This window comes from Eretmochelys imbricata, chromosome 28, assembly GCF_965152235.1.
Source record: "Eretmochelys imbricata isolate rEreImb1 chromosome 28, rEreImb1.hap1, whole genome shotgun sequence".
Taxonomy (NCBI): Eukaryota; Metazoa; Chordata; order Testudines; family Cheloniidae; genus Eretmochelys; species Eretmochelys imbricata.
In genome coordinates this window covers 3,153,826-3,170,933 of record NC_135599.1, presented here as the reverse complement: position 1 = coordinate 3,170,933, position 17,108 = coordinate 3,153,826, and the positions used below count along the sequence as shown (strand labels likewise).

At 45.7% G+C, this 17,108-nt stretch overlaps 1 protein-coding gene across 1 annotated transcript in view; it reads right to left on the bottom strand.

Annotated features, from left to right (window-relative positions):
• The window catches only part of LOC144258247 (uncharacterized), a 336,945-nt gene extending 324,098 nt beyond the window's left edge, over nucleotides 1-12,847 (bottom strand). The window contains exon 1 of the mRNA XM_077806662.1: nucleotides 12,658-12,847. The gene's annotated coding sequence lies outside the window, so the exon portion shown is untranslated. The remainder of the gene's footprint in view (nucleotides 1-12,657) is intronic.
• Nucleotides 12,848-17,108: the final 4,261 nt, after the last annotated feature.

Genomic DNA, 17,108 nt, shown 5'->3' with positions numbered 1-17,108 from the left:
ATCTCATCATAGAAGGCAATTAGATTAGTCAGGCATGACTTGCCCTTGGTGAATCCATGCTGACTGTTCCTGATCACTTTCCTCTCTAAGTGCTTCAGAATTGATTCCTTGAGGACATGCTCCATGATTTTTCCGGGGACTGAGGTGAGGCTGACCGGCCTGTAGTTCCCAGGATCCTCCTCCTTCCCTTTTTTAAAGATTGGCACTACATTAGCCTTTTTCCAGCCTTCTGGGACTTCACCCGATCACCATGAGTTTTCAAAGATAATGGCCAATGGCTCTGCAATCACATCTGCCAACTCCTTTAACACTCTCGGATGCAACTCATCCGGCCCCATGGACTTGTGCATGTCCAGCTTTTCTAAATAGTCCCTAACCACTTCTTTCTCCACAAAGGGCTGGGCACCTCCTCCCCACGCTGTGCTGCCCAGTGCAGCAGTCTGGGAGCTGACCTTGTTCGGGAAGATAGAGGCAAAAAAAAAAGCATTGAGTACATTAGCTTTTCCCACATCCTCTGTCACTAGGTTGCCTCCCTCATTCAGTAAGGGGCCCACACTTTCCTTGGCTTTCTTCTTGTTGCTAACATACCTGAAGAAACCCTTCTTGGTACTCTTAACATCTCTTGCTAGCTGCAACTCCAGGTGCGATTTGGCCTTCCTGATTTCACTCCCGCATGCCCGAGCAATATTTTTATACTGCTCCCTGGTCATTTGTCCAATCTTCCACTTCTTGTAAGCTTCTTTTTTGTGTTTAAGATCAGCAAGGATTTCACTGTTAAGCTAAGCTGGTCGCCTGCCATATTTACTATTCTTTCTACACATCGGGATGGTTTGTCCCTGTAGCCTCAATAAGGATTCTTTAAAATACAGCCAGCTCTCCTGGACTCCTTTCCCCCTCATATTATTCTCCCAGGGGATCTTGCCCATCAGTTCCCTGAGGGAGTCCAAGTCTGCTTTTCTGAAGTCCAGGGTCCGTATTCTGCTGCTTTCCTTTCCTCCTTGTGTCAGGATCCTGAACTCGACCATCTCATGGTCACTGCCTCCCAGGTTCCCATCCACTTTTGCTTCCCCTACTAATTCTTCCCGGTTTGTGAGCAGCAGGTCAAGAAGAGCTCTGCCCCTAGTTGGTTCCTCCAGCACTTGCACCAGGAAATTGTCCCCTGCATTTTCCAAAAACTTCCTGGATTGTCTGTGCACTGTTGTATTGCTCTCCCAGCAGATATCAGGGTGATTGAAGTCTCCCTTCAGAACCAGGGCCTGCAATCTAGTAACTTCTGCAAGTTGCCAGAAGAAAGCCTCGTCCACGTCATCCCCCTGGTCCGGTGGTCTATAGTAGACTCCCACCACGACACCACTCTTGTTGCTCATACTTCTAAACTTAATCCAGAGACTCAGGTTTTTCTGCAGTTTCATACTTGAGCTCTGAGCAGTCATACTGATCTCTTACATACAGTGCAACTCCCCCACCTTTTCTGCCCTACCTGTCCTTCCTGAACAGCTTATATCCATCCATGACAATACTCCAGTCATGTGAGTTATCCCAACAAGTCTCTGTTATTCCAATCACATCAAAATTCCTTGACTGTGCCAGGCCTTCCAGTTCTCCCTGCTTGTTTCCCAGGCTTCGTGCATTTGTATATAGGCACTTGAGATAACCCGCTGATCGCCCCTCGTTCTCAGTATGAGGTAGGAGCCCTCCTCTCTCGCGCGCTCCTGCTCGTGCTTCCTCCCGGTATCCCGCTTCCCCACTTACCTCAGGGCTTTGGTCTCCTTCCCCCGGTGAACCTAGTTTAAAGCCCTCCTCACTAGGTTAGCCAGCCTGCTTGCGAAGATGCTCTTCCCTCTCTTCGTTAGGTGGAGCCAGTCTCTGCCTGGCACTCCTCCTCCTTGGAAAATCATCCCGTGGTCAAAGAATCCAAAGCCTTCTCTCCAACACCACCTGCGTAGCCATTCGTTGACTTCCACGATTCGACGGTCTCTATCCAGGCCTTTTCCTTCCACGGGGAGGATGGACGAGAACACCACTTGCGCCTCAAACTCCTTTATCCTTCTTCCCAGAGCCACGTAGTCTGCAGTGATCCGCTCAAGGTCATTCTTGGCAGTATCATTGGTGCCCACGTGGAGAAGCAGGAAGGGGTAGCGATCTGAAGGCTTGATGTGTCTCGGCAATCTCTCCGTCACATTGTGAATCTTAGCTCCTGGCAAGCAGCAGACTTCTCCGTTTTCCCGGTCGGGGCGGCAGATAGATGGACAGATTTATCCATAAGGGAGAGCATGTGAGGCTGTAACGAAGTGGGTGTTGCCTGTGAGTCTTACTGTCCTATACTAAAACTGTGTGTACCTCAGTTTCCCAGTGTACTGCACCCAAAACTTCAGTGGTAGGAACTGGGTGTATAATTTTTGCTGAGCCCTCGGGGCAGGTGAAGCATCCAGCTGCCTGCACTTATGTAACCTGACACCCAGGAGAGGGGTGAGACAAGGTGACACCTTTTGCCCAGGAAGTGAGACACGGAGATGGAGGAGGAGCAACAGGGGGGTGTCAGAGGTTGGGTCATTGAAAGTGGGCAGTCTGCACAGGGGGACTAGAAAAGGGGGAGTCCAAGGCATCTGTCCCAGGACTCCCAAGCTGGACTTGCCTGAAAGTCACTGATTTCTGTGATAGCAAGCTCTGTTCTACGCTGTGTTCCTGTCACCTAATAAACCTTGTGTTTTACTGGCTGGCTGAGAATCATGTCCGACTGCAGAGTTGGGGTACAGGACCCTCTGGTTTCCCCAGGAACCCCATCTGGGCGGACTCGCTGCAGGAAGCACACACTGTGGAAGGGGATGCTGAATGCTCTGAGGTCAGACCCAGGAAGGTGAAAGCTGTGGAAGCTTCTGCCCTGGAGACAGTCTGCTCAGAGAGAGGAGGCTTCCCCAGAGTCCTGACTGGCTTCATACAGAGTAGTTCTAGAGCATTGATGTGGTGACTCTGTGACAAAGGCATCTACAAAAAGCTCATAACTGGTCAAGACTCATAATGACTGAGAGATCAACATATGGGTCGTATGTAAGGAACAAAGTATTTATATTGAAAATCTACTTTATGGACTTGGAATGGAAATCAAATCACCAAGAGATAATGGGCCCCAGGATTGGCCCATCCACCCAAGAGGGAACAGCCACCAATGTTCCCTCTAATTTTTTCCATCCATGTGCGGAATGAATTTTGTTATGTGCTCCACCAATATTGAGGTAATGTGTGGATGTGCGCCACCAGTACAAACAAAAACCCTATATATAATATATATTTTTAAACAGTTCATAGGTATGGAAGAAGAAGAAAGAATATTAAAACAAGGGATAATTAATAAGGTGCACTGCTCAAGATATGTATTTAGTATGAAATCAAATAAAAAGAAAATTGACACTGCCCTTGGAGTACATGTACTGGAAAGGAAAGCAGAAGGTATTCACTCAGGCTTATACCATTTCTATGGGATGTCAATTCTTAATTTGATGAATACTTCACACACATAGAACAGTAAAAAGAAGTAATAAAGCTACACAGACAGCAAACAAAACCCCAAACAAACAAGTGACAACACTGAAAACACAAAGGGAAGTAAAACATCAACTGGTCAGTTATAGGTATTTTAAATGAGTGTTTAGGACCCACGCTGTGCAAGTTCAACAGAGCCCTGTAGAAACAGGCAAAGTTCTCCTGTTTTCACATGGACACACACACACATTCAAAAACTCAGAGTAGAAGCCCTGGAGCACATTAACACATGGTTTTGGAGTTTGCAGACAGATCCCTGCTTCAAAGAGCTTGCAAATAAGGTCTTCATCCTACAAAACACCTAGCACCACACCTTGTGCTTTCTACTTCTGAGTCAATGGAGTACTCGGGAGAGCCAGACCTCTACCAGACAACAAAGATCTGGCCTTAATGGTTTCCAATACCTCTCCCCAGACAAATTCTAAAACTTAATGGAAATCACTTGTCTGGAATCCAACTCTAATCGCCAAACAAATAAAACTGGAAGAACTTTACCATGGATACTGTTTAACTACTTACCATGTATTAATTAGTAACAGGATATTTTTTTAAAAAAATCATTAAGATCACAGTTTTCAGACACCTAAAACACGCTAAAAAATTATGTTGTTAAAAGAATCCTTGCCTCTCTTACCTTAAGCCATCAACACCTATATAAACTTTGTTTGAAATGTAACTGTGCCAATGTGACGAGCTAAGCCTAGCCACATGCTTTTGCTCCAGTATTCATTCACTAAAGCCCCAATCCTGCAAATGCCTATGCATGGATGCCCTCCAGAGGCATAACTGTTTGCAGGATCAGTATCTAAGAGAAAGTAAATAGCAAGAAACCAGCTTCTTAAAGCCACAACAATCAAAATAAAATCACAGATGTATTTCTTTTAACCTTGGATTGCTGTAATTTACCCATAAGATCACTACAACAGAAAGATCGAAGTGTTTTTTTCAGTTTGTTCAGTGTGTGGACTGGACAGCAGTTTAGAGCCTGATCCTGCACTTATTAAGACCTCACTGCAATCTAATCTGCAGTCTGCACTCTTTAAAAATACTCATATAACTTCCTCAGAACTCTAGGAAGAGGACAGATTATTAACACATATCTACAAAAGCAGCCTAAATGCTTTACAATAAAAAAAAAAAAATACACCAACACAAGTCAGATTCTGCAATAAGATCTGCTAATGCAGAATCCCTCTGCCCTCTTTACCTCTCTGCTCTGGATCTGTCTCCCTCCAATCAAACTAAATCTTAGCCCAGTCTTTCTCACATCTCTGGCAGATGTCCACCAGCTGTCAACTGAAACGCAATGTGGCCCAGAACAAGCTCTTCATCTTTCCCTGCTGATACTAGGTGAAAAATATTTTGGTATAGAACTGCAGAGGAGTCACTGTTTTGTGTTTGCTCTATAATTCTAAACAGTGGAAAATAGCGGGGGTGCCACATTATTCCTTCCCCATCAGATTATTCCTGGCATAGTTCAGATCTTGTAATTATATCAATAATCAGGTGGTAATTAATACCAGCTCCTCACCCCAGACTCATAGTTACCACAACAACAAGAAAACGCAAGATGTGCTTGGACCGACCTTGCTCTGATGCACTAATCAGACAATGGAGTTTCCCCAGCACCCCACCCCCCATGTAGCCACATCCCCCGCATGCCCCAAAATGCCAGCAACCTGCTCAAAATCTTGGCACCCCACCCCGTGCAGCCTGCTCTGACCAGTCCCTCCACCCCCCGTGCAGCCTGCTCCCCCAGCCCAGCCTGGGGCTGGAAGACAGTCCTTTCTCTCCCCGGCACCAGCAGCTGCAGCCCAGCTCGGGCTGCTGAGAGAGTCTGACTCTCTCCTCTCCCTGCAGCAGCCCAGCTGGAAGTCAGGACACCCCAAACTCCCCACCCCCAACTCACCCCACCTACCCCCTACTTCCCCAATCACCTAACCTTCTTCCACATCCTCTCCAGGGTCCAGGAGGCACCTAATTAGTGGACTCATATCTGTGCAGCTCCACTAATTAGGTACTGTCAAGGTTCCTTCCCCACTCTGAACTCTAGGGTACAGATGTGGGGACCTGCATGAAAGACCCCCCCAAGCTTATTTCTACCAGGTTAGGGTAAAAATTCCCCAAGGCACAAAGTCTTTGCCCTTGGATTAGGTAAACGCTGCCACCACCAAGTGCTTTAACAAACAATCAGGGAAAGGACCACTTGGAGTTCCTATTTCCCCAAAATATCTCCCCAAGCCTTCCACCCCCTTTCCTGGGGAGGCTTGAGAATAAACAAGATGAGCACAGACCAGCCTTGGATTTTTAAGACCCCAAAAAACCCAGTCAGATTCTTAAAAACAGAACTTTATTAGAAGAACAAAAAAAGATAAGAGAACAACTCTGTAAGATCAGAATGGAAGATAATCTTACAGACAGTCAGATTCAAAACATAGAGAATCCCTCTAGGCAAAACCTTAAGTTACAAAAAGATATGAAAACAGGAATACACATTTCCTCCAGCACAGCGAATTTCACAAGCCAAAACAAAGAAAACCTAACGCATTTTCTAGCTAGATTACTTACTAACTTTACAGGAGTTTGAGGGCTTGCATCCTTGATCTGTTCCCAGCAAAGGTATCACACAGACAGACAAAAGCCTTTTTCCCCCACTCCAGATTTGCAAGTATCTTGTTCCCCCATTGGTCATTGTGGGTCAGGTGCCAGCCAGGTTACCTGACCTTAACCCTTTAGAGGTAAAAGGATTTTGCCTCTGGCCAGGAGGGATTTTATAGCACTGTATACAGAAAGGTGGTTACCCTTCCCTTTATATTTATGACAGGTACGCAGCCCTTCATTCCCTCGTGCGCGGAAGTCCAGGTGCGTACCTTAAAGGGAACTATGGTTGTCACTCCTCACTAGTCAGTTAGCAAGGTAATGCAACACTCAAGTGACCAACCTTGCTCCCTCCCACATGTGTAACTCACACCTTGCACTAACATAACCTGCTCACTCCCATCTCTTCTCCCTATAACTCCGAGTCCTAGAGCTGCTGCTGTCATTAATGCACACAGGCTTTCACTCCTGTTAATGCTGGAAAGACCTAATCCAGGGACAGCACTGAACCCTTATTTTCTCATCTCATAGGACAGTCTCAGCTGAGGGGGAGGTGAGAGGGGGAACAGGTATAAAGGGAAAAGAGTTGTTGTAGCCATGTTAGTCCCAGGATATCAAAGAGAGGGATTTTTAATTGGTTCTAAATGAAATTCCCTCACCCACCTTGTCTCTGCAAGAGATCTGAAAGTGCCAGAACAAAAACAGGAAGACAGAGCTCAGGACTCTAAAGCAACCATTTTCAATCCCCTGGAAGAAACTACATTTCCCATCTGCGCACAGTGTGTTTGTATCCTATATGAGGGACCACCTCATTCCTCTCACAGCAACAAGGGGAGACTGCAGCCAGCCCCAAAGAGTCGTTCCCCACCCTGGGATGTGAAAGATCCTTGTGCCTTCAGTTCCACACTGGCGAACGGCGTTTACGAGTACTCCCTCCCCAGACTCCCCAGGGCAGCCAGGGATAATTAGTGGGTTATGGGAATTAGAAAATGAAAATTCATTAAGAACAATATTTTTGTGTTTATTATTAAATTCCCAGACACCCACCAATCCCCGTCCTTCTTCCGATGAGCTATAAATATGTGAGGGACTCAGCTCCTGATCCTGCAGTGAGTTTCTGCCCCTCCCCACATTCTCTAGCAGCACTTTTAAGAACAGGCCAGGGAAACATGTAAATACTTTGAACCAAATTCCAGAAGCTGCTGAGCATGGACAAGTTAAAATGAAACCAAGGTTCTGCCTCTCCAAGGACCCGGCCACTAGTGCAAAATTATAGACACTCCCCAGAAATCTGAAATGGCCACTTCATAACTGATAGAATGGTATTTATCTGTTGACTTCTGGAAATTATCAATAAAAGAAACAACCCAGTGAAGGTGATACCCTGAGGGAAAGATCTCATGTGTCTTTACAAATCGGTATAATCTAGTTTGGGACTTTATACACTAAAATGCTTTATTCGTAGCCCTATGGCTATTGCCTGGTGTCACTACACGGCAGAATTAAGGTTGGGTGCCTTAGCCATGAATTTCCATCCCGTAGCACAGGGGTAGGCAACCTGTGGCATGCATGCCAAGGTAGCTGATTTTCAGTGGCACTCAACACTGCCCAGGTCCTGGCCACCAGTCCGGGGGTGGGATCTGCATTAATTTTAAATTAAGCTTCTTAAACATTTTAAAAACCTTATTTACTTTAGTTATTGAATCATACAATCTCAGTGTTGGAAGGGACCTCAGGAGATTATCTTGTCCAACCCCCTGCTCAAAGCAAGACCAATCCCCAATTTTTTCCCCAGATCCCTAAACGGCCCCCTTGAGGATTGAAATCACAACCCTGGGTTTAGCAGGCCAATGCTCAAACCACTGAGTGATCCATCCCCCCCATATATATATATATATTAAAGACATATAGAAAGAGACCTTCTAAAAACGTTAAAAGGTATTATTGGCACATGAAACCTTAAATTAGAGTGAATAAATGAAGACTCGGCACACCACTTCCGAAAGGTTGCCGACCCCGCCCTAGCATATTGCAACTGCTGTTAAGTGGGTTTAGCAAAATTCATTGTGTCTATTTCTTTTTTTAATTTCAATAGAGGATATCGATATTTAATACTAAGCCATTTTTTTAATGTTTACATTTTCAGTGTTCAGAGCTGTGGGAAGTTATGGGGCTCATTGGACAACAATTATTTGATTAGAGTAAATGTTGAGATTTGAAACACCAAATCTTTTTAACTGTTGAAATAGAAATTGTAAATGTCACATGCAAAATATACAGTGTAAATATCCTTAAATCAAAACTTGACTTTGTTCAGAAGCATTTCTATGTTTTACCTAATTTTACGTGTGTGTGTGTGTGAAGTGAAATCAACATTTACTGCAATTTGTTAATAAAAATCCAATCCTTTCAAGCATACTTTCAAATAATTAAGTACTTTTAATTATTTCCCTTCCTGGACTGTAATGCTTGCGTTGAGGATAATTACATTGTGATGTAGCTATGGTGAGGCCAGAAGGTGACACTCTGACACATGAGCGAGGGTGGAGGATGAGGTAACATGGAGGCTACCAGGGTTGAACATGGCCCTAAAGAGGGTGGGGAGAAAACTCCCTCTCAGCCTCTCCTCTCTCCCACCTCCCAGAGTCAGTAACTCTGATAAATCATTCACTGAAATCTAAAGAGCCCCAGTATGTGAGACAGTGATTAACGCACATGCTTTAGGGGCTGCAGCGCCAACCCCCTGTCTCGACGAGGGGGATGAAGAACTGCAGTAGAAAAGGGTTAGGCTGGGAGAGGGCACAGCTGATGTGGGACTGGGAACTGAGTTGACCAAGAGGCCAGAACTCATGGGGGTTTGGGACAAGAAATCAAGAGGACTGGGAAGAGGCACTTCTGTGTATTTTCTCCCTGTTTACAATCCTGCCATGTATTTAATATAGAAACTTTTCATTCACATTTAAACACATTGGAGCTAAGCTGCTATTTCCACTTAAATTGGTACCATTTTAATTAGGTGCTTAATCAGATGCTTATGCATCACAAAGCAATCAATAATTGGTGTGCTTTCATTAATTAACTTGACTGTGTGCTGTGCATTGCTTTTAAAAAAAATGACAGTGTGAGCAAGTGTCAATTTCAGGCATTAAGAAATGGAAATTAGGTGTCAGTTAATCTCTAATGCACTTATCTCAATTTTAATTTCAATTTTGAATCAGTATTAATACCATGTTGTTTAAACAGCATTAGGGTCTATTTGTATAATTGGTTGCAAGATTTCACTGGATATTGCGAAGCAAAAGTCTTAACCTTTTATTTTGAGATCAGTAAATGCAATCCAGCGCACCACTCCTGAAAGTCTGCAACCCCTAGCCGGTGACATGCTCCTTAGAGAGCAAACACCTGGTGAGCCCTTTCGCCCTAAAAAGCGCTTTTGGCTCTTTGACATTGCTTCATCCACCCCACCAGAAAATGCTATAGGTAACCAGGTAATTAAAGCATACCTTCACTAGGTATAGTTCTACCAGCTATGCGCCAAAATTCAAATGGTTGTTTCTTTTATCTTTCATTCAGCTTTTCAATTATTAGATCCCATTTAAAAACTGGAACTGAAATAACAAAAGCAAGTTAAGAAGAGAGTGGCATCAGGCATAGGTAGGGGTAAAACAATAAAGGGAAAGAACTGACTATGCAAAAAGGAACATCCCAAACTATCAGAGCCCCAGATCACCGTCCAATAGAATCTACCCCAGCCAGGCATATCAAGCTGGGCCCCTGAAAAATCACCCATCCCGTCTGGCAGTGAATGCTGCGTGTTCCAGATGGAGCTATTGTGTGTGCGTCTCCTCCGCTGACATGCTGCTTTGATACTGAATGCACCACGGCCACAGGGAGCAGAGACATGGACCCCTACAAAACAGAATCCCATATACCCCTCCAACATCACATCCCCTCCCCACATTGTCTGCCATCCCTTCCCCCAACTCCACATGGCCATTCGCAGCCTATTGCTAACAGTTCCTTCCAGCCTTCAACACTATAAATAAATAAAACACTCTGTTACAAAAGTTAGATTGTGCCAGAGAAACCCGATCTTGTTCTGTGAGGTGGTTTTCTTTTGGACAAAAGAAATGCAATAGCATCTGGATGACAGGAAGGCATATGATACAGTTCCACATGGGAAACTACTCGTTACATTGGAGAAGATGGGGATATGAGAAGTGAAAGGTCAGTAAGAAATTGGTTACAGGGGAGACTACAAGGAGTCATACTGAACGGTGAGTTGTCAGGCTGGAGGGAGGTTACTAGTGGAATTCCTCAGAGATCAGTCTTGGGGGACCAATGTTATTCAACATTTTTATTAGTGACCTTGGCACAAAAAGTGGGAGTATGACACAAAGCTGGGAGGTATTGCCAATATGGAGGAGGACCGGAATATATACAAGAAGATCTGCATGACCTTGAAATCTGCAGTAATTGAAATGGGATGAAAATTAATAGAGCAAAATTATGCACTTGGGGACTAATGACAAGAATTTTTGCAATAAGCTGGGGATTTATCAGTTGGAAGGGACAGAGAAGGAGACAGACCTGGGAGTATTGGGTGATAACAGCATAATTATGAGCTGCCAATGTCCTGCGGCCATGACATGGGTTAATGCAGTCCTAGGATGCAGGCGAGGTATTTCCAGTAGACACAGCGAAGGGTTAATATTGTTATACAAGGCACTGATGAGACGTCATCTGAAATACTGCGGGCCATTCTGGTCTCCCATGTTTAAGAAGGATGCATTCAAAGTGGAACAGGTGCAGAGAAGGGCTACTAGGATAATCCGAGGAATGGAAAATCTGCCTTATGAGAGGAGACTCCAAGAGCTTGGCTTCTTAAACCTAGCCAAAAGAAGGCTGAGGGGAGATATGACTGCTCTCTATAAATACATTAGAAGGACAAATATCAGGGAAAGAAAGGACTTATTTAGGTTAAGCACCAATGGTGGCACTGGAACAAATGGATATTGGCCATCAATAAGTTTTGGCTTGAATTTAGGCGAAGGTTTCTAACCATCAGAGTGAAGTTTTGGAACAGCCTCTCAAGGGAAGCAGTGGGGGCAAAAAACCTAACTGGCTTCAAGATTGAGCTTGATACATTTCTGGAGGGATTGGTATGATGGGACTGCCTACAAAGGCAGGTAGCCGATTTGCAACTGCTAACAGCAAATATCTCCAAAGGCTGGTGATGGGACACTAGATGGGCAGGGCTCTGAGCTACTACAGAGAATTCCTTCCTCGCTGTCTGGCTGCTGGGTCTTTGCCATATTTGGGATGGGAAGGAATTTTGCCCAGACTCAGATTGGCAGAGACCCTGGGTTTTTGTTTTTTGTCTGCCTTCCTCTGCAGCATGGGGCATGGCACGGCTCATTTACAGATTTAAACAAGTGTAAATGATGGATTTTTTGGTAACTTGAAGTCTTTAAATAAATGATTTGAGGCCTTCATTAACTCAGCCCGATGGGTCTGTTCAGCACCACAATGAAGACCCTGATCTTATAGAATCATAGACTATCAGGGTTGGAAGGGACCTCAGGAGATCATCTAGTCCAACCCCCTGCTCAAAGCAGGACCAATCCCCAATTTTTGCCAACTGTGTCCGTACAGAGCCCTGCACGACAGGGGGCCTGACCTCAATCAGGGGCTCTGCAATTCCTGATATTACAGGATCCCTGGTTTTGTTTAGGGTCCCTGCAGCACCTGACGAAATGTGGGGCCAGGATCTCTGTCAGGGTCTGTGCAGTGCCCAGTACAGCGGTGGGGCGCAATCTTCGCCAGGGTCCGTGCACTGCCAGGACCAACGGGGACACAGATCTCACTCGGGGTCTCTGAGGCGCCCAGCACAATGGAGGCAGCAGTTAAGGCCGCAGTTGGGCACTGCCTGGCACAAGGGGGGCTGTGATCTCGGTCCATGTCTCAGTTTTACCTAAAACAGAGGTCTCCCCGTCTCGGGCTCTGCCCGCCTCTGCCCCTTAACCCTCTGCCCGTTTCAGAAATCACTCCGGGGAACGATTCCCCCCTATACCGGGACAAGTCACTGCAGGTAAAATGGGGGGACCGCCCCCCCCAACGCTGAGATTTGAACTGGCCACGGGCGAAGTGGGGAGGAAACGGGGTCCGGGGGGGCAGAGCCCGTCTCAGGGAGGTGGGGGAAGGGGGGGGGGTCACCCGGGCTGCTGCTCGTCGCTGCCGGGAGCGAAAGGGGGCAGGGCGGGAGCGGGGGGGGCCCCGAGTGGGGCAGCGGTAAATCCGAGGGGATCTCAGCCCCCCCTTTCCCTCCCCGCCCCTCGGGGGGCCCCGGCTCTTCTCCCCACCCCCCCGGCCATGTCCGGGCTGCGCCGACATTTTCCCTCCGCCCCTTTCCCCAGGTCTCCCCCCCGCTCGGCCCCACGCAGGGACCCCAGGGGGGCTGGTCCCCCCCCCAGACACTGGGGCAGCGTCACCGCCCGGCCCCGGGGCTCGCTCCGGTACCTGGAGGCTGCAGCTCCGCAGCGGGGCGGGCAGAGCCCGGGGCGGCCCCAGGGCGGCTCCGGCGAGAGCGGGGCCCGGGCCAGGCCCGAGGGGGGGGTTGAATGAAGGTCTCCCCGGCACAGACCCTTCGACCCCGCCCGGCCCCACAGCCCCGGGGCGCAGCGGCAAGTGAGCCCTGCCTCTGCGCATGCCCGACTCTCTCCCGCGCTCTGCGCATGTCCGACTCTTTCCGCCCCCCCGATCTGCGCATGCCCAAAGCCGGGAGACACAAACCCCTCCTCCGGCTCCGGGAGAGGCTCCAGCAGCCCCGCACGAGCCAGGCAGAGCCGCAGCGCCGCGCGCGTTCGCAGCCCCTCTCGTCTTCCCCCCCGCAAAACGTCACTTCCGTTCCCGGGAGAGTCAGGAACTACATCTCCCAGCCTGCCCCGGGGGGCGCTTCCGCCCTCTCCAGCCTGGGTAAGGGAGGGTGACAGAGGAGGATTTGGAATTAATTGAGAAACTGAAGAGTAACAAGTCAGGGGGACCAGATGGCCTCACCCAAGAGTTCTGAAAGAACTCAGATGTGAAATTGCTGAACTACTCACGAGGGTTTGTAACCTGCCTTTTAAATTGGCTTCTGTACCCAGTGACTAGAAGACAGCTAATGTAACGCCAGTATTTAAAAGAGCTCTAGAGGGGATCCTGGCAATTACAGACCGGTAAGTCTAACGTCAGTACCGGGCAAATTAGTTGAAAGAATGGTAAAGAATAAAATTGTCAGACACATAGAATAACAAATTGTTGGGCAAAAGTCAACATGGTTTCTGTAAAGGGAAATCATGTCTTACTGATCTCTTAGAGCTCTTTGAAGGGAGGAACAAACATGTGGACAAGGGGGATCCAGTGGACACAGTGTACTTAGATTTCCAGAAAGCATTTAAGAAGGTCCCTCACCAAAGGCTCTTACGTAAATTAAGTTGTCATGGGATAAGAGGGAAGATCCTTTCATGGATTGAGAACTGGTTAAAAGACAGGGAACAAAGGGTAGGAATAAATGGTAAATTTTCAGAATGGAGAGGGGTAACTAGTGGTGTTCCCCAAGGGTCAGTCCTAGGACCAATCCTATTCAACTTATTCATAAATGATCTAGACAAAGGAGTAAAAAATGAGGCAGTAAAGGTTGCAGATGATACTAAACTGCTCAAGATAGTCAAGACCAAAGCAGACTGTGAAGAACTTCAAAAAGATCTCACAAAACTAAGTGATTGGGCAACAAAATGGCAAATGAAATTTAATGTGGATAAATGTAAAGTAATGCACATTGGGGAAAAAAACTCCAACTATACATACAATTTGATGGGGGCTAATTTAGCTACAACTAATCAGGAAAAAGATCTTGGGAGTCATTGTGAATAGTTCTCTGAAGACATCCACGCAGTGTGCAGCGGCAGTCTAAAGCAAACAGGATGTTAGGTATCATTAACAAGGGGATAGAGAATAAGAAGGAGAATATCTTATTGCCCTTATATAAATCTATGGCATGCCCACATCTTGAATACTGTGTACAGATGTGGTCTCCTCACCTCAAAAAAGATATACTGGCATTAGAAAAGGTTCAGAGAAGGGCAACTAACATGATTAGGGGTTTGGAACGGGTCCCATATGAGGAGAGATTAAAGAGGCTAGGACTTTTCAGATTGGAAAAGAGGAGACTAAGGGGGGATATGATAGAGGTATATAAAATCATGAGTGATGTATAGAAAAGTTATTTACTTATTCCCTTAATATAAGAACTAGGGGTCACCACATGAAATTAATGGGTAGCAGGTTTAAAACAAATAAAAGGAAGTTTTCTTCACACAGTGCACAGTCAACGTGTGGAACTCCTTGCCTGAGGAGGTGGTGAAGGCTAGGACTATAACAGGGTTTAAAAGACAACTGGATAAATTCATGGAGGTTAAGTCCATTAATGGCTATTAGTCAGGATGGGTAAGGAATGGTGTCCCTAGCCTCTGTTTGTCAGAGGCTGGTAATGGACAGCAGGAGAGAGATCACTTGATTACTACCTGTTAGGTTCACTCCCTCTGGGGTACCTGGCATTGGCCACTGTCAGTAGACAGCACACTGGGCTGGATGGACCTTTGGTCTAACTGAGTACGGCCATTCTTGTGTTCTTATTAACCACTTCTCTCAGCAGTGTCGATTTTTCACGCCCCTGAGAGATGTGGCTATGTCAACATAGCTTTTGAGTGTAGACCAGCCTTTAGATGGCTTTTTGATGTGAAAGGCAATGGACTTCAGCCTTTTCCTTGACATTGATAGTTGACGATTGCAGCTTTTCTACCAGCTGGACACATCTTATGACAGATGTCATGCCTTTCCTTTGCAAATTAGAGAAGTGAGGAAGTCAGTGACCCTTACAGTCTAAGTGGGTAAAAAGTTATACAACTTGTCTCCTTGAATAGTGTGGGTTTTTTTTTTAAAGAAATTGGCTTTGAAGCTAAGCAAAATATGTTCTATTTGAAGTACAAAAAATTGAAATCTATACTGGGCGAATATTCTCTTATACACTCTTTCTAACACATATTCTTCCACCCCAACCTTTGGAGTGAAGTTTCCTACCAAAACTCCTTACACCACAGGGGGTAAATTAAATCAAATTAACTTTTGAAGATTAGCCATCATTTCCTGTGTGACTAACAGAACTAAAAACAAGACAACTTTCAGTTTTCCAAAATAATTCAGATCATCAAACAAACAATTAGTCTCCTACTCTTTAACCAATAACTTCACCTATAATTTCATTTTCATTTGTAACAACAACATATTCAAAGACCACAAATTCTTGTCATATATGTTGGTTTCTTTTAATCCCCATTGCCAACAACTGAATGTTGGCTCAAGTTGTTGCATGTCCCAACGTAGGTCCCAACCACTCCTGTGAGTTCATATATCTCTGGTTCTTCTGCTATCTGTGTTGGTGGAAGGGGTCTCCTATGTGGGAATGTTTGCATCATGAGGAAAAAAAAAACTTTCTCTTTTCACACTTTGTTAGGATATAGATATTCATGCCTGTCTGCAAAGGCCTGTACTTTAAGAATTTCGGTGTATTCTGATCACTTGGCTAGTTAGAGGTATAAAAGAAAGCATCAAAATCATTGTCTGCCAGTGCAAGGGCCTTCTCTTACTGTGACAGTCTGAGGCCCTGTTCTTAGGCTAAGGCCTTTGGCCAAGCAGCAGAGGCAGCCATAAGCTGGGAAGCGACCGGTTATCTCCTCACATTCCAAAGTAGTCACATTGAAAGAAGGTGCTATTGGGCTGTTAGGAATACAATCCTGACCTGATAATGCCTATCACCTCCAGAGAAAGGGAAGTGCCTAGAAAATGTAAAAGGAAACTTAGTTTGATAGCATCCTGTCTGGGAAGAACTCACTTATCAATAGCTGGGATGTGAAATCCTCACTTCTGTATTGTTTTGTCATTATAGTTCCCACTTTGCTATTGTTTGTCTGTATAATCTCTGTCTGGTTCTGTGATTGTTTCTGTCTGCTGTATAATTAACTTTGCTGGGTGTAAACTAATTAAGGTGGTGGGATATAATTGGTTACATAATCATGTTACAATATGTTAGGATTGGTTAGTTAAATTTCAGGAAAATGATTGGTTAAGGTATAGCTAAGCCGAACTCAAGTTTTCCTATATAGTCTGCAGTCAATCAGGAAGTGAGGGGGTGGGTGTGTGTGGGGAAAATGGGAACAGGGAATAGGGGTAAGGAAATTGAAATCATGTTTGGCTAAGGGCAGGAATGGGAACAGGGACACAGGTGTAAGGCTCTGTGGTGTCAGAGCTGGGAAGGAGGATACTAAGTAAGGAAACTGGAATCATGTTTGCTGGAAGTTCACCCCAATAAACATCGAATTGTTTGCACCTTTGGACTTTGGGTATTGTTGCTCTCTGTTCATGCGAGAAGGACCAGGGAAGTAGTGGGTGAAGGAATAAGCCCCCAACACACTTTTTAACCTTTCAAAGTAGGAGATGGTAGGAGAGAAGTGAAGTAAATGCATAAAACACAAGAGAAAACTGTCTGGTCTACACTAAAGACATTTATCAGTATAACTTTATTGCTCAGAGATGTGAAAAAACGACACAGCTGAGCAATGTAGTTACACAGCTCTAGCCCCCTGTGTAGATAGTGCTACATCAGCGGGAAAGCTTCTCCTGCCAGCATAGCCACCTGAGACAATACTGACTTCAACAATTGAACTACACTGTGATCATATGCACTTCCTTCAGTTAATTCGGGTTCTGCTGTTGTTCACCATTTCCAAGTGGAGATTTTAAATCACTACTGTTTCTTTCTTAGCATGTCCAGTAAATTGGAGAGTTCTCTCCTGTTGACAGAACTGCACTTGAACTGGCTCCATGTCATCATGGAGGGATGGGGAAAAAGCAAAGCTGAAGTGAGAAATCAT